Raw genomic sequence first — 19,093 nt, forward strand, 5'->3', positions numbered from 1 at the left:
GTTGTCAGCAGACCTTGTTCCTCTGCAAGCTCCAGAGGAGAATTCATTTCTTGTCTTTTCCAGCTTCTGAAGGCTCTGTGCTCCTTTGCTTGTGTCTGCACCACTCCAACATCTGCTTTCATCCTCACATCTCTTTCTCTGACTTGACCCTCCTGCTTCCCTTTTATAAGAACCCTCTTGATGACGTTGGCCCACCCAGATAATCCAGGATAATCTCCCGGTCTTAAAAATCCTTAATTTAATCACATCAGCAAAATTCCTTCTGCTGTGGGAGGTTACACATTCACAGGTTCTGGGGACTCGTGTGCTGTTATCACTACCAGGGGCCATTATTCTACTGACCTCATCTAATGAATCAAAACCTCTGGGGATGGGTCCAGCAATTTGTGTCATTATGAGCCCTCCAGGTGATGCACAGGCAAGTTTGAGGACCTTGACTCTAAGGCATAGAGTAAGCAGGCTGCAGGATATGTGGTCGGGCCACAGGAGGGGGGGAGCTCTCTGCGGACAGTAGGGGAGAGCTGGAGACATCAAGTTGAGACCTGAATGTGGGGCCTGCTTTCTGTTCTGCAGCCTCTAGACTCTAGAGGTTGAAAACTCTGAGGCATGGGGCAGAAGGTGCTGAATGGAGACTCAGATGGGTATGAGAATCAGTTTCAGAGAAGCTGCTGACGTTTCTGCAGGAGTGCTTCCACACTGTCTTCAGGTTACCTCGGAGGGAAAGAAATCACAGGGTGGCCTATATCAGCCAGAGAAAGGCTGATAGCCTCTCACTGTCACTCGCATCATGGCTCCCTTGGGTTTGCGTTGGAGTGGGGAGGTCTGCAAAAGTCGTTGAGGCTCCTGGAAAAAGCAGGGGGAAATTTTGGGAATGAACAGTGAGGGTGCCTGTGGGGTGGGTGGGAGAAGAGTATAACAGAGGCCACCCGGCTGGGCAGCCTTGAGCTTGGGGGTCGAAGTAAGGATGAGAAATCCAACTGGAGGCCAGTGGACTCGAGACTGCACCACTTCCCTGGTGCCAGGAAAATACACCAGGCCCTAGGAAAAGGGCAAGGAAAAGGGAAGGTGGGGATGGGTCTTGAATTCCACTGCACATTCTGTTTTAAACCAGAAGAGACCAAGTTATCTGAAATATTAATAAGCCTTCAAGTATATTTCACTTTTAGCCTAATACCTATAGATTTTCCGAAAACAAAGGACAGGTATTATGGACAAAACAACTCCATACCCTGACCATGTCTGTATAGTAATTGATGCCCCTTGTCTAGAAACCAGTAAGAGCTAATGGCAGAGTGAAGCCCCCAATACCCCTACAATTTGTTGAATTTTTGGGGGAAAGCATGGTGAATAGCTGATTCAACAACAGGACTTCTGGCAAAAAGTATTTCATTCTCCCCAGTCCTGCTCTTCTGCTCCAGGCAGAATGCAAGGTGCGTTTAATACTTGGCCACACATATCCCATCCAAAACCCCACGCATTCCTTTTTATCTCTTCCTTTTCTGTGTTTCCCCAGTTCTGGCAGCAAGAGAGTGAGCCATCCTCACAACAGACGCAGGATAACAGGGAGAAATCAGGAAAAGCATCCAGTGAAACTATAATTTCTTTCATTACATAGGTAGCTGATAAAGGCCTATCAATAACCTTGACTATTTTATTAGAATGGAACATGAAATTCCATCAGTTTCATCACACTGGCGACAAAGACTCTGTTTCAGAATGCCGTCCTGGATGGTGTAATTCTGAAGAGTGATTCCATAATGGGGTGGTGGTATCTCCTGCCCGATAACAGCCCCCAGTCCAGCTCACACACTGTGGTCCACTCAGAGGCCTAGGATTCTTGGACACCTGCTCTGGAGTGGTTCACAGTAAAGTGTTTCTCTACCAATTTATCTTGCAAGCCAGTATTTCCCTCTGGGATCTCAGGTGTACGGGGGGCCATGGCAGGACTAGATGGGCATTTCTGAGTCCCAGCTTGGTACTCAGCTCAGGATTACACATCAAGAAATAAGAAACCAAGGGAAGAAAGAGGGACTGGGAATTAATTTGAAGGTTTAAATTATATTCGTAGTCTGAAGTTGCTTACTTTTTTGCCTGCCCAGCCTTTTTTAGGGGGGAAGGGGGTTTGGGTGAGACTGTCATTCAAGGCTCCCCCCCGCACCTTAGGAGAGGGCATGCGATCCAGGCTGGCTAATCGACCTCTGCTCTTGCCTGCAATGACCCAAGAAGACCCAATCGTGCCTCGGAATGGTGGGAGGATTACTAATGGGCACCGAGAGAAAAGGTATCTGTTTCTGTGGTTACGACCATGTTAAACTGAAGCTTCTAGAGCCCACCAGAAGGAGAGTCTGGTTGAGAATGAAGCCGTGATAGAGGAAAGTGAAGCTGAATGATGAGGAAAAATCACGGTTTGATGATATCGTTTGATCTTAGCTATACCTACAAATCTACCCTTTGGATAGACTTTCAAGTTGTGTGTTTCCTTTAAACTATTTTAAGTAGAGTTTCTAGCTTTTGTGATTTAATTTATTCCTGACAAATATACACTCTAGGGAAGGGTTCAGGAAAGAATGAGAAAAATAACGCTTGACAGAAAAAAATAGGCAAGGCAGCCATGTCCTAGGGGAGAAAGGAAGAGATGAGACTAAAACAAAAAAGGGTATTAGTGTGAGTGATATTATTCAATAGCCCTCTCGTATAGAAAAACAATTTTTTTCAGTTAAGCTTTCTTTGGGGGCTTTATCCCCAAAGTCTGTGAGTTTGGTTCTTCTGAAACAAGGTGAAACAAAATCCTTACTGAGCCAGGGGCTGAAGCCAGAGATATCAACTGATCTCGGGCAATTCTAGACTCTTGGAATCATGGTAGGTGAAGATGACAGTGTATAGCACACTGCATCTAGCATGATGGAATATTTTGTCCTGGATTGCCAAAAAACTTTTTTACCACATTGCAAAATATGGAGAAGACTAAGGTGAGAATCCTAGCCATGAAAAACGGGAAGATCAAGAAACACAATGAAGGCGTTTGTCCTAAGCTATTTGTTCTTCTCAGGTCATTCCATCCATATGAGGGTATTCTGGCCACCAGGTAATTGCCCAGGGAATTTTACCACAGAGATATTTTTGTTTAGCTTCACTTTCTGTTCTTCCTCCCATTTTGATAATAGGCAGTGATTCACTGCTGGATATAATGGAACCTCTCTCTTTTGCATTGGCCTGTGCTCTCTCTCTCCTGACCATCCAAGATGAATTGATTCTATATAGAGAAGGTCCTAACTTGAAGCATGCCATCCTTTGGCCTGGGTATGATTTTTAGGCAAGACAAATATTTGTGCAAGAAATTGTCATTGATGAACACAAAACTCACACTTTCATTTTGAGTATCCATGGTGACTAGCAAAACAGAAATGAAGAATCAGAAGAAGGAGGGTAGGCCAACACATGTCACTAACATTGTAATGCTAAATTTGGGGGGGGGGCAGTGTTTGGAGGGCGCTGTTCATTATCCATTTACTTTCCTATTTGGAAGTCATTCTCCAGGTGTGAGATCTTGGAGGAAAGCAATGATTTTCCTCCAACTACAGAAGCCAGATGTCTAAATCCTGCCTCTTTCATCATCTTAGCCTCTAAATTTGGCCATCATAAACCAATGTATGACCTTCCCTAGAATATGGAATGTCAGTTGAAGGCTATGAAGAGTCCTGGTGGCAGTCTCCCACAAATGGTGGTTGTTGGGTTTTCTCTCTCTTGGCCCTTTGGAGATATTTGGTCCCAACACTCCAATTTTCCAAGCCTGATCTTCTAGCCTTGCCTTGATTATGTGAATTATATATATATATTTCGAATAAGTCCCATTTTGTTCAAAGACAGTCAGAACTCAGTTTCTGTTGCTTGCAACCACAAACATTCTAATATACATCATCATCATCACAACACACACAAACCCACTCCCAAAACACAGCTCCACATATTCATGGGTCCTTAGTGTAAATGGCTCCAAGAAGGATGCACCCTCTACAAAGAGGATGTCATATGCATTTCCCCTGTGCACCATCCCAGCAGCTCTCTCCTCTTTGCTCTGTCGAGCTCTCTGCCCCACCCATAGAGACACAGTAAGATGGGGCCCCAGGTAGGCCCTGGATGCCCATCTCTCTTTTTTTTACTTCTACTGGAAAACATAAACATCATCAAAAACCCAGATCCTGAAGTGACATCCCCCCAGAGTGAAGGCCGTGGGTTATACTCTAAGGGGCGAGACTAAGATTTGACCTGGGCAGGTTAAGAGAAATGAAAGGGAAAAGGTCATTTAAGGAAATACTTTCCCAGGGAGCCTTATAAAAAGAACTAGGGGACTCTACTAATCTCTCTCTGCTTTAAGGTCAAAGGACTGCTCTCCTCTCCCCCTGCAGTGTTGTGGGTTTTTTTGGTGTTTTAAATTCTGATTGATTGCTCCAAACATGTCACACTCTTTGTGGCAGAGCAGCAAGGTGGCATAATATGGGCATTTTGGAGGTACACAGTGTTATGGACTGAATGTGTCCCCCCAAAATTCATGTGTTGAAATCTTAATCCCCAGTGTAGCGGTATTAGGAGGTGGCACCTTAGGGAAGTGATTCGTTCTTGAGAGTGGAACCCCTGTGATGAGATTAGTGCCCCTATAAGAAGAGAAAGTAGAGAGTGTGCCTTTCTTTCTCTCTGCCAAGTGAAGATACGAGAAGATGGCCATCTGCAAACCAGGACACCGGCCCTTACCAGACACCAGATCTCCCGGCACCTTGATCTTGGACTTCCCAAACTCCAGCACTGTGAGAAATAAATGGTTGTTCAAATCACCCAGTCTGTGGTATTTTGTTATTTCAGCTAGAACTAAGATGCCTAGTCTTGGGTTCAAATTCTGAGTCTGCTGTTCAACAATTGGGTGACCATAGGCAAGCTGTTTACCTTCTCTGCACCTTAAGTTTTTTTTTTTCTCTTTCTACTCTAAAAACAGGGGCAGTGGTCATGCTAATATCATGAAGGTGTGATCATGAGATAAGACAATAGTGCAAAGGGTTTAGTAATAATGTCTGGCATTGAGCCAGGGTCCCATAAATGTAGGAATAATAATTGTTTTCTTTTTCTTTGTATCTGAGCGCATTTGCTGTGGAGACGAGGTCATATTGGTATGTCCTTTCTAGGTTGAGGTCTGATGGTGGGAAGGCCAACATGGCCCTGAATCTTTGCAGCCAGGACTTAACGAGCATCTTGACCCAAATGGGAACTTTCACTGCTGGTTGGCTAATGCTCCTCCCTCCTATGAGAGCACAGGGAGCCTTTCATGGACAAACAATAAAGTTTGTACCTCTTACTCTGCCTGCTAATCACCCCTATTGCCTTTTATTTAAGTTAACAAGCATTTATGGCTTCTTATGTGCTGCCAGAAACTCTGTTGAGCAATTTGCTTGGATTAACTAATTCAAGCCTTACAGCAGCCTCATGACATAGGTACTATCATCATCTCCATTTTTATTTTTAAAATTTTATTTATTGATTGATTTTAGAGAGAGAGGGGAAGGGAGATGGAGAGAGAGAGAGAGAGGGAGGGAGAGAAACATCGATTTGTTGTTCCACTTATTTATGCATTCATTGGTCAATTCTTGTATGTGCCCTGACGGGATCGAACCCTCAATCTTGGTGTAACAGGACGATGCTCTAACCAACTGAGCTACCCAGCCAGGGCTCATCATTTCCATTTTTAGATAAGAAGCCAGAAAGTTTTAGCAGTTAACTTGCCCAAAGTCACATGGCTAGTATGCAGTGGAACAGAGTTTTTATTTTATTTTAATTGTATTAAAATATACATAACACAAAATTTACCATTTTAACCATTTTTAAGTGTACAATTCAATGGCATTAAGTACACTCACAAAGTTGTACAACCATCGCCACTCTCCATTTCCAGAACATTTCCATCATCCCAAGAACTGAGCTTTTTAAGCTGAGTTTGTTTAACTTCTAATTAGTGAAAGGAACAATCGTGCAGTGGTTAAGAGGATGAATTCTTCCAGGGCTCAAATCTCAGTTCTGCTATTGATGAGCTATGAGGTCTGGGGAAGTTACCTGTGCCTGGTGCCTCAGTACCTTCATCTGTAAATGGAGAGGATGATTATTAACGGTGCCTCTCCTAGAGTGGTTATCATATTAAATAACTTAAGCTATACAGTATTAAGTTCTTAGAACTTACCCGGTAAATAGTAGGCACAGGATAAGCATTAGTTATTATTACTCCATGCTGGAATTATAGGGTACTGTAGGAATGACGGGATAGGCTCTAGAACAGAGTGTTAGGAAAGATGTTCGGATGTGGAGGAATCTTGACTACATAAAGTTTTATTCAAGCTGACTTCTTTGAGTTGAGCTTGAAGTGATATATCACTTCCTTACATAATGTTTGTGGGATTTCATTAAGTCACTAAATTTTCCTCTGGTGCTGAAAGGCAACATGACCTCTCTCATCACTAGAGAATTGGGTGGCCCGAGCAGGCCACTAATAACATATACCAACGTCTCCACTGACAGAGCTGGCTCCCTGGCAGATGGAGGGCCTGGGATGAGTTGCAGAATGCAAGCCCGTGTAGGCAACATCCTCAAACCCCTCTCTTTCTCCGGACTCCATCCAGGCCAGGAATGCAAAACACACGACTTCCACGCCACCTCCCTCCTCCTTCCACATGTCAAGGAATAATTTTGGGAAATCTCATGGAAATGCATCAAAGTTTTATTTAACTCACTAATGAGAGAACCAGCGGGATGGCAAAGCTGGCTTCAAAGAGGATTTTAGAAACTGATATATAAAATATAGTGCTTTTAAAATAATCAAAGGATGGTAGAATTAGACTGCTAAATTAGATACAAAACTGATCAAGGTTCTACAGAGCAACAAACTCATAATCTTTGGGTCTACTGATCAGAATGCATCTCCACTGGACAAAAATAATTTGTACCCTATACATTTTCTCCAAATTAATATCTACTGGGCCGCTAGTTAATATATAAGTTGTAAGCCGAGCAAAGTCGTATTTCCTTAGAGTAAAGTGGTCCTGAGATGGTCTTTTAGACAATGCTCTGGCATGATACTAAAAAGGCCACAGATATCTTTTTACCTTATTTCCAAGTTTTAGATGATGTTTTCATAACAAAACCAAGGTACAGATTTCTAAACAATTAGAAATCTTTTTCCACCATGCCTAGGTCAGGCCTCAGATGGTTTTTCTGCACCGTGCTGCATATAGCCGCTACCAATGAGAACTGGTGCAAGGGAGGAAACCGGTTAGCCATCCAGCCCTCGATGATGACCATGGCTTGGTTTAGAAGTTCTAGATAGTGTCTCCTACGGCTGGCTGAGGCTATTCCAGTGACTCAGTCAAAGCTCTGGCTTAGCCATGAGGAAAGACATCTCTCACTGAAGGAAAGTAAGATGTCAAAGAAAGTGAGAGGCCCCCCCAAAAAAGCTCTTTTCCATTGTAGGTGGATGTCTGCTTGCTCTTCCAAGTCAGTATTGCACAAATAACTCACATGGCCTCAGAGCCCTTTATCTCATTCTGATGGGTTGTTTTGATTGTATTGGGTGTAGAGGGTTGTATGTTAAATAGGTGAGGAGCTTGCAAGGGGATGAGAGATTTGTTCTTAGTTATGTTGGGTGCTGCTGCTAATGACCTTGTAGAGTGTATGGTCCCTCCATCCAGTACATGGACCTATTGTAATCAAGAGAAATGGGAATATTAGGACCCAGGAGGAGAAGCAATCATCCTTCATTCATTCCAAGGCATCCATTATGTGCCAAGCTTTAGTGAAGTCTGTTGTAAGCCCCTGGAGAATCTCTCCCCTGAAAGGATTAGGAGGCCTTCTACTCCATACAGGTTTCCTAAGTGAGCTATGCTAAGGCCTATGTGCTTCCTCTCATAAATGCATGTCTATCTGCAGTGAGAGAGAAGTCTTAAGCAGTGTGTCCATGTCCTATGTTGAAATGTTATTTCTCATAATTGCACAGCTTTCAAATCGTCAACAAAATTTCCTGCTTGAAAATTACACTTGACATTTATATTTCTATGCAAAATTGAGGAAAAGATGGCTCACCAATAAGGTAAAAGAACACTAATTCAGCGTCATCTTTGGTCTTTCACTTCTGTCCTATGTGAAAAGATAAGAGGGGACAGAACATTTTCCCTGCCAGGACAGCTGCGAATAGGCAGTTGAAGAAAAGCATAAGGATCGCACAAGGAGGCAGAGGCTATAAGCTGAGCCGTGAACACCTGCCATCGTGATTTGCATGCAGTAAAAGGAAAGTGGAACATGTGACATCTCTATGTCTTGGCGTCTTGTGACTTCTGCTTCATGTTAGATAGAGGGGAATGAATCACTGTGTAGGGGCAGGAATACACCAAGACTTACCTCAGTTCTGAGGTCATTCTCCACAAAGACATTGTGAGAGAGTGTCAACAAGAGAAACATCCTAAGGTTGAAAGTAAGAAGACAAAAGAAGATATTCCATGCAAGTCCTAGCCAAACATAAGTAGGTATAGCCATACAATGCCAGACAAGCAGTAGAGTTTAAAGGAGGAGGCATTTCATATGTTATATATCCTGCACATCCCGCCTGGAGCCCAAATGTTTCTGCTCTGTTATTACTTGGCCACTCTGCCTTCGTGGATCTGCTCTGAAGGTACAAATGCTAAGCCGGGTCATGGCTGGACACTTTGCCCACCCAGCCCACACTGTTCAAAGGAGAGAGTCCTGTGTTAAACCCAAACTTTAGGTTTTCTCTTTCATTTCTCACCCACCAACTCCTCCTCCCACTCAGCCGGTTTTTATTGTACCAGCCATGGTGCTTGGCACTGGGGGCACATCCAGGGACACAACAGATGGATCCCTGCTCTCCTAGGAATTGGCAATATAATGGGGAAGACTAACATGCAGCAACTAAATAAACAAAGTTGTTTGATATAAACATGTGATCAGTGCTATTAAGGTTGAGTGTCCAGAGAGTTCTCTATACACCTATCCAAGGGGTTCCTGATTTTAGCTGTTTCATCAGGGTTCCGACCACCACTGGCTCTTCTGAAAAGAACCCAGTAAAGGATGGAAGCCTTATGACCAGGAGGTGTAAGAAGGTTAACAGCTCTCCCCTGAATAACTGCTTGACGTTCCAGGGTGTTCAACTCACAGGGTGTTCAGGTGCCATCTCTGGCTGAAGCTGAGCGAATGTATGCAACTCGCAGGGCAGGGGATATGGATGATTTTAGTAAATCATTTAGCTCAATGATCATCCATAACGGGCCTCATTGAAAACTGGCTTGTCTTTAGGCTGACTTCTTTCAGACCCACTCAGAGAAGCCTGTAAAACAAGGCTGCTTTGCCCTTGCCTTCCAAGACCTCAGGGTCCTGAGTGCTGTAGGAATTCTGAATCCAGCCAAAGCCGGTGTCCCTTCCTGTCTTTCCTGGGCTAAGTTTCAGGGTGGATGCTGGCTTCTATAGTACCTTTTGCAAATTAGTAAGCAGTTTTACTAATTGCCTGCTAGACAGACACAGTCCCAAGGATGAATGGTGTGGTAAAGGGAGCAAAGGCTGGATTTCAGGCCCCTTTATCTGCCTTAGCAGGGTATATTGTGAAATGCACAACCTGTGCTAGCACGTATGCCGGCCTTGCTGAACTTCTATGTTTCTCCAAAGACAGTTTCCGGCATTCCCTCTTTAGAATGCATTCTGTGAGACCCGAGATAGCATTAGACTCAAGAGATGAGCAAGTAGAAACTGGAGAAGAAAACGTAGTAATCCAGTTTTTATTCCACCTTCCTGCAAGGCCTTCTGCCCTAGAGACACCAGGAATGATTTTGAATCCTGAGCAGCAATTCGTCAGAATAAAGCACACAGACTCTGATAGGACACCCAGAAGGCAGGGCAAATTTGGGGTCCCAAAGGTCAGACTAACAACCAGGAATGGCTGCTATTACCTGTTACCTTGCTGTTCTCAATATCTTGCAGGAGGCATCCTGGCAAGCATTTGCAATGGAAGAAGACAAGGAGATTGGAATGGGAAGCAAGGAAATAATGGGTGCTGCAAGGTGCTGGAGGTGATGGGAGGGAATGGGGCAAACACATAGGGGAGGGCCAGTGAGCAGAGGGGATGGAGGCCGGCCGTAGGGCAAGAGGATGATGGACCTTGGTGGGGTGACATTGTACCTCTTTCAGGTTGGAGTCTGCCCAGTCCAGAATGCTGAAGGTGCTGCGGGCCTAGAGTAGTCATGGAGAGCCTCTCTGAGGAGGTAGCATGCTGAGAAGAAGGGTTGCGGAGGAATTAGACATAATCATCTCTAATAGAGATGTAAAAAAACGGAGTATTGTTTTATGTACAGCACACCCATACACGCCCCCCCCCCATACACACACAAACACACACAAACACACACATACACCTTAAGCATACGGCTCAGTGAGTTTTGAGAAATGAATACACCTGTGTAGCCCACGCTACTCCTGGGATTAGGGGTCAAGGCTCACTTTTTTCCATGTGGGTATCCAGCAGTCCCTGCACAGGTTACGTTGTGTTCGCTCTTGGATTCGTACGTTCCATGGGTTTGGACAAATGTATAATGCCATCATTGCAGTTTGTACAGTGTATTTTCACTGCCCTAAAAATCCCGTTCCATCTATTCTTCCCTCTCCCCCAACTCCCCAACCTCTGAAAACCGCTGATCTACCTACCGTCTCCATAGTGTTGTCTTTTCCAGAATGTCATATAATTGGACTCATTCAGTATGTGGTCTTTTCAGATTAGCTTCTTTATCTTAGTAATATGCATTTAAGTTTCCTCCATGTCTTTTCATAGCTCAACAGCTCATTTCTTTTTAGGGCTAAATAATATTCCATTGTCTGTATGCACCACAGTTTATTTATCCATTCACCTACTAAAGAACATCTTGCTTGCTTCCAAGTTTTGGTAATTGTGAATAAAGCTGCTATAAACATCCATGTGTAGGTTTTTATGTGGACATAAGTTTTCAGTTCCTTTGGGTAAATCCCAAGAAGCGTGATTGCTGGATCATATGATAAAAGTATGTTTAATTTTGTAGGAAACTGCCAGACTGTCTTCCAAAGCGCTGTACCATTTATGTTCCTAGGCTACACAGTTTTGATTTCTGCTTATTACTGTGGCTAAGTTCCCCCGGTGGCCACTGGGACATTTTGTCTCTTGTTTTTAGCTTTGGCTATATGTTTTTAAATTGGGGGAGTAGTCTGCATCTGTTTAGCCCTCCAAATTGAGCAGACACATTTAAAATCAGGAACATTTAGAGCATCGGCCTGAGGACTGACCCAGGCGGAGAAAACAACACCTGCATAAGCCCTACTGCGGTGAAAGGTTTGGAGAGAAGGCTCTGTGATCGTAGTGTCTTAAGGAAGAGGGAGAGCTCATAAGGTAAGATGCAAAGTCAAGTCCAGATGACATGGGGTCAGGGTCAGGATTTGGAGTTTATTCTCAGTGTCATGGAAAACCATAGAAACATTTTATGTGAAGTGACATGATCAATTTCCAGATTTGGAAAGTAATTTGGCATTTATTGCTGGCTTTCCCATTCTCTTTACTTCTCCAGCTTCTGGGAGCCCCTGATTTTACTTTCATATACATATGTCAGTTTCCACAGCCTCCAAGCATTTACATTTTGAGAATGCCTCCCGCATTATGAATAAAAGTTTCCAACATTGGTCTGATGGAAAGAAATCATGTCAAAGCACTGGCTTAACCCTGGGTTATAAATTGCATAACTCGCCCTGGCTGCTTTGCTCAGTGGTTAGAGCGTTGGTCTGCAGACTGAAGGGTCCTGGGTTTGATTCTGGCCAAGGGCACGTACCTCAGTTGCAGGCTCTATCCTCAGCCCTGGTCGGGGCATGTGTGGGAGGCAACCAATCGACATGTCTCTCTCACATCAATGTTTCTCTCTCTCTCTCTTTCTGAAAAGCAATGGAAAAAATATCTGCAGGTGAGGATTAAAAAAATAATAAAAAATTGCATGACTCATAAGAAGCAAAAATGTAATTTGCATTAGATTTAGCTGTGTTTCATTAAATTAAAATCTATTAAGTAATTATTCAGCAAATGCAATGCAAGAAAAAGAGGGAGATGGAGTAGGAAACCTATAGATTAAAAGAGACTTAAAAGAAATATCAACCAGTCACAAGGTAGAGACCTTATTTGGATCTCAATTTAAACAACAAAGTGTAAAAAAAAAATGACATTTATTAGATAATTGGAAAATTTAACACTGATCAGATATTTTATGATATTAAAAAATTGTTAATTACTTTACATGTGGTAATAGTTATTTTAAAGGCCCTTATCTTTCAGACATAGACACTAAAATATTTTCAGATAAAATAGGATGATATTTGGGATTCGATTCAAAATAACATAAAGTGGGGTAAGTGGGTGAAAGTATAAATGTAACAAGACGGCTATAAATAAATAAATAAATAATTAATGGAGGCTGGAAAATGGGCACATGGGAATTTATACTATTCTACCTACTTTTGCATAGGTTTGACATTTTCCACAATAAAAATCTTGGAAAGAAAGTAAAAGAAATTTGTAATTTTTAAACATTCAGTATGAAACATAAATTTAATCAATATAAACTTTCAGGATAAAAAAGTGTCTGATCCTCCTCTTTTCCAATAAGTCTTTTCTTGAATTTATGTATTAACTATCCATCTATCCATCCATCATCCATTCATCCATCCATCCATCCATCCATCCATCCACGATTCTATCTATCTATCTATCATCTATCTATCTATCTATCTATCTATCTATCTATCTATCTATCTATCATCTATCTATCTATCTATCTATCTATCTATCTATCTATCTATCTATCTTTTATCATCTCTCTATCATCTCTCTATCATCTCTCTATCAGTCATCTGTCTATCTATATCAGTCATCTGTCTACCTCTCTTTTATCATCTCTCTATCAGTCATCTGTCTATCTATATCAGTCATCTGTCTACCTCTCTTTTATCTGCCTATCTATTTTCACATTACCCATAAAAAATGTTTAAATGCCTGGTTCCAAGTTGCTCTCTGAATTTGAGTTTCCCAGAAGCAGACCCTGAGATGAAAATCCAGGAGCAAGCAGATTATTTTAGAGGTGCAAGGAAACTCTTGGAGGAGAGTGAGGGGAAAAGAAAGCAGCCAATAAGCTGCCTTATCCAGCAAGTCAGCACTAAGAGCAACTGGCACTAAATTCCTGGAAAATTCTGCAAAATAGTGTCACACAACTCCAAATAGTCACTCCTGAGTAGCGATGGGGTGTTTTGATATCAACTCTAATCAGTGATTAGTAGAGGGCTGATTCCAGAAGCTAAGTCTCTGGCACTTCCAGTGTGCTGTGCCCAGGCAGAATGCTCAGACTCAAATTTGGAAAGAGGCTTTGGCACACAGATGGGAATTCTGGCAGTTGGAAGTTGGCTGGAGTGCACTGAATGGTAAGACCTAAGGGAAATGGGCAGGGCACCAATAGCATCTGCTGTCATCTGCCCTTTACAGTGCTCAGACCTACCTGTGCTCCACATTAATTCCTTCCATCCTGTCAGTGCTTCTTCTAGGTGGTGGCCAGTCACAATTTCAAAAATGAAAACTTATGCCATAGCCGGTTTGGTTCAGTGGTTAGAGCGTTGGCCCGGAGTCTGGGGTTTGATTGCGGCCAAAGATACCTTCCTTGGCCCGGTTGGGAGGCAACCAATTGATGTGTCTGTCTGTCTGTCTCTCCCTTCCACTCTCTGAAAAGCAATGGAAAAAAAATATCCTTGGGGGAGGATTAAAAAAAAAGGAAAACTTTTAATAGTAGGATTAGTGAGACAAGTTACAGGCCCTGCTGCTGCAGTTGGGTCTGATAATACAATGAATATTCATTATTTTCTCCACCAATCCTAGATTCCTCTCTTTCTCGGCAGCACTTCTGGTGGTTCAGGTTGCTTGTCCATTGAGGTAACTCAGAGCTTCATCTCTGAAAATTGTGAGACTCTGGTTACCAAGCTCTTGTTAGGTGGTGGTTCATGTAAATTTCCATTTCTTGTTTTCCCTGGACATGGAGGTACCAGCAGGAGCCCCAGTGAGTTCCTGGAGTACCACACATACTCCTCTCTGCCCTGGCTATGTAACAGCACCCTTCCCTTCTCATGGGATCATCCATGTGAGTTTCTCCTGCTGGTACAGTAACTCTTTCCTTTGCCTACTGGTCTACAGCGTGCTGAGCTTGGAAAGGTCAGCAGCTGTAACCCCAGGCTTAGTGGAACACTTACTGTGTCCTCTACTAGAAATCTTCTACCTGAGAACCAGAACTTCTAGCCCAGGAAAGCCTACAGCTGAAGGACAGGAAGAACACATCCTCCAAACGGGTCTCTAGAGTGGTGGCATGGGGTGGGGTGTGTGGGGGGGACTCTCCTCTTGTTCTTTGATCCCTTCATTCTTGGGTCCATGAGCATTAGTCAGTTTCTGTGGAAACCAAGCCTGAGATGGGGTTCCAGTGCAAGTGATTTACTTAGGGATGCTCGCAAGGGGAGCCTGTAGGAGAGTGAGGAAATCAGGATAAGGCAGGGGAAGATTCTAGACAAAGATGGTTCTAGTAAAAATAAATAGATCAATTGTGCAGGTTCAGAGAGTCCAGGGGTACCACTGCATTTCCTCCTCTCGTTACTTTTCGGTTTCTTCTTTAGCAAGAAAATAAAGAGTTAGCTGGGTTCCATTAGTTTCTTTGAACTAAGAGTGATTTAGTATAAAATCAATTCTAAACAAAGACAGTATAAATTCTAACACTTTACGTTGAAAATCGGCATGTTCTCGAGTGCAGCCACCCAGATGTCCCCATCCCAGTCCCTCCTTATCAGGGCCCACCTTTGACATAGGGGATTTACTGAGGTTCCGAGTCAAGACTGGCTATGTTATTCTCACAGTCACATCCTGGGCCCAATTTCCAGCAGGATCTGCTGTTCTTTTCAAAGCAAATCCCACAGGATCTTGAAGCAGCCTAGTTGGGGTAGTTAAGAGTGTAGACCCTCTGAGCTCATTTTCCAGTTCAACAGATAACAAACTGCCCCAAACCTTGGAGCACACAACAATAACCTCATAGTATTTCTTATGATTCTGTGTGTCAGAGAGAAGAGAAGGAATGAGACCTCTCTGTTTCTCTCGCTGGCCCCTCCTCCCTTTCCCCCTCTTCTTATTGCCTTATTTATTGCCTTTATTTTCTCCCTCCCTCCCCTCAACTTCTCTCCCTTCCTGTCTTCTTTTTTCCTTTCTTCCCGCCTTCCTCCTTACCTTGTCCTTTATTTTTTCTGTTTATTTTTCAGCAAGAAAATAAAGCGCAAGCTAGGCCCCATCAGATCCTTTGAACTGAGAATAATTTAGAATAAATTAGAATTTTTGAATCAAGACAGTACGAATTCTCACACTTTAAGTTTTAAATCAGTATGTTCCGACCTACATAATTCATACTCAAAGTTGTTTTTTCTCTTTATGATTATTGTTTCCTTTTGTATTTGAAACCACTGGAATCTATTTAATGCTTAAAAACACACACCTCTGGATCTCTGATTATCTATGAGGAGAAGTTAAAAAGGCTGCTATAATTTGTTTTATGTGCAAGTTTCACATACAGGCTGAACAGGCAACCACTTCATGGGTGATTTCAGAACCATTCACAATTCCTACACCAACAAAGCACCAATGCCCTTTGAAACTTAAAAAATAAATATATAAAATGCAATAGGGATTTTTTTTTTTTTTGTAAGCCAAATCAAACATTCATACAGCAGACTTGAAGCATAATATTGATAAAAACATAATGGATGTCAATTTGGTAACATCATTCAAAAGCTTTTTAAAAATAAGCACCATCTTGTCCTAGAAGTCCCGCTGATATTATTATGACAAATGTGAAATGTTTGTACAAGGATGCTATTGAAAAACTTCATGTAGATGATCGAGAGCCATAGTTTTCTGCTGAGCTGTCACACTCAGCAGGCCTCTCTGTGTGATATGCTTGCAGGCACTAGCTTTACAAGCCACCCACATTCTCTCCCTATCCTCAATCTAGAAGTTCCTAGAGAACTATGTGGTAATGTTCTCAGCCTCGAAGGGTCTGGGTAATATCCAACAAATCTTTCTTTTCCTTTCCTGTTACTCTCTTTTATTTTCAAACTGATTAAGAGGCAATGTTTGGGAAAATACTTGACCCTGAAATATTATATACTTGTACCCAGAAATAGTATATACTGAAATATAATATCTGTGACTGATTGAATTATATTTACACTATTGGCTTTCAATGATTTTTTTTCATTCTAAAAGAATTCATGGGTCACTGAGTAATCAGTAGTAGGTTATGACATTAAATGTATTTATATCATCTAAATCTGTGTATATCATATCTATAGTTAATGAAATTTTAATATTTTGGTAAACTATGTACCAAAATATCATGCACCTTTGACGAAAATACTTCAATCAGTAAAGATCTTATGACTCTTTTAAAAAAGACTTCAGCCCGGATGGCGTGGCTCGGAGGTTGAGCATTGATCCAGGCATCCAGGCGATCGAGGTTCGATTCCCGGTCAGGGCACATGCCCGGATTGTGGGCTATCCCCAGTCGGGGGTGTGCAGGAAGCAGACGATCAATGACTCTCTCTCATCATTGATGTTTCTCTCTCTCTCCCTTTCCCTTCCTCTCTCTAAAATCAATAAAGATATATTTAATAAATAAATAAATAAATAAATAAATAAATAAATAAATAAATAAATAAATAAAGACTTCAGCCCTGGTTGGTGTGCTCAGTGGTCAGAGCAATGGTCTGGTCACCAAAGGGTCTCAGGTTCGAATCCTAGCCGAGGGCATGTACCAGGGTTGCAGATTCGATCCCAGTGCCCCAGGATGTGTGTGAGAGGCAAACGATTGATGTGTCTCTCTCCCATCAATGTTTCTCTCTCTCTCTCCCCCTCTCTCTCCTCTCTCTCCTTTCCACTCTCCGAAAAGCAATGGAAAAAAATAACCTCAGGTGAGATTAAAAAAAAAAAAAAAAAAAAATCAATGGAAAAAATATCTTCTGGGGAGAATTAACAAAAAATCAAACTCAAAAAACTTCTTGTTTCCCTCAGTATCAGTAAGGATCTTATGACTCTTTAAAAAACACAAAAATACGACTACATGTTTTTCTCAGTTTTGCTCTCCAGCTGCCATGTCTAAAACATGGAAATGATTCAGCTTCGGCTTTAAAGTTGCTATCTGCTGTCAATGCGCGCTGGAGGGTGTGTCCCAGCCTCTTGTCATCGCCATGGTTAGCACCCCAGGTGTTTCTGCCTCTACCACCAGCGTAGATTTTCACTCACTGTGGACCAACTAGGCTTCTGATTTTAGTGCAGGAGACCCTCAGGTGCCCATGTCACATTGGTTAAGATAATAGAAGCAACCTCAGAATTGTAAATTTGGCAATTTTTTGGTGATACTTTCTAAAAACCCTCGATGTCAATTTCCCCATAATCAAGGGGGAAAGGCCATACTCCGTTGGTCAGCTCCTCTCTGGACACCAACCACAGAGCTATTGTAGTTCTGAGCACAAATGTAGCAACTGACCCAACATTCTGGGATGATTTTTTCCCCCTTGAAATTTCTTTCTGAAAAGACTTGTTCTCTGCTTTATCCCTCATTACTGACATGTGCTGGCTATTTCAGAAGAAAGGTTTCTAAGGCTGAAAATAAGGCAAGGATGTTCACTCTCACCACTTGCATTTAACATTGAACTGGAAGTCCTAACAAGTATTAATATGGCAAGAAAGGGAAATAAAAGACATATTGATTGCAAATGGATAAGTAAAATTGCCCATTCACAGACAACTTTCTTCCTCCAGAACTGAGAGTAGACAAGTTTCTGTTGCTTCAGCTACACACCCAGTCTGGGTACTTGGTTTTGGCTGCCCCAGGGAATGAGTGCAGGGAGCCTTGGAGAGGACTAGGGTTGGGTGAGGGTGTGTCAGCCAGGATGCCCCAATTTGGTTGGAATCGCAGCCCTGACCCCCCCATCCCCCACGTGGGAGGGGACTGAGCATGCCTCACACACAAGACCTAGAGTAAAGCCATCTGAGATGCTTGCACATTTTTAAATGATCGTTTCATGTTTGGAAAACAAGCACAAAAACGAAAGTTTTTATCAGACAGACGTCAGAAAGCAAAGCTCAACAAATCCCAGAAGATACAATGATTCTCAGCTCAAGGGTGTGGGTGTGTAGGAAGGTATATGTGAATATGCGATTTTTGTTTGTCAGAAGGGGGCATGGATTGCAAAACAGGGCAGGTCTGGCTCTGTCAGGGTGGTGAAGGTGATTCTGGGTGCCCTCAGGGAAGGGGAAATGTGCCCTGTGACTGTTTCGCAGAACCAGGTCTATTTAGGACAAAAGTTGCAAACATTACATCTGCAGGCTTGGCTCTATCCAGTGTTTGAGACATCTAGGATTATTTGCCAACATTTAAAACAGGGGAATTTGCATTTACCGGTTTAGAGTTGGAGTTTCTCTCAAAAACTCGTCTGAGTCTTTTCTGCCCCCTTGTGAAACTGCATAGAGGTTGCTTCTCTCTGCTTTGCCACAGTCCCTACCATTCCCTTTGGACTCTCCCTGGCCTGCTATGCTGGCTGTAAAGATTATGAGCCCAGATTCAGGACAGTCTTCCTGTAGTTGGTTTCTGGTTCCCTGAAAAACACAAAGCCTTTCATCCGGAGCCAGCTGTTCCTACCTCCTAGCCACTCTGCTAAGGCCAACTTCTCTAATCTCCTGTCAAGATATTGAACTTCAAATTCAAGAGCAAACGAGCATTTTGATTACCGTTAGAAGCCCCAGATGAAATCCTTTGCCTTCACCTATGCTGACTAAATTTATCAATGTACATAATGCTTTGTACTTGTTCCCTGAGGAGCTGTCCAGACTCTCTTGAGATTTAAATTAAATTTGAAATATAATTTTTAAAAACCAAGGAGCCAGGTCAGTGTGGCTCAGTGGTTGAGCGTCGACCTATAA

The sequence above is a fragment of the Miniopterus schreibersii genome (genome assembly GCF_964146895.1).
Source record: "Miniopterus schreibersii genome assembly, chromosome: 18".
NCBI lineage: Eukaryota > Metazoa > Chordata > Mammalia > Chiroptera > Miniopteridae > Miniopterus > Miniopterus schreibersii.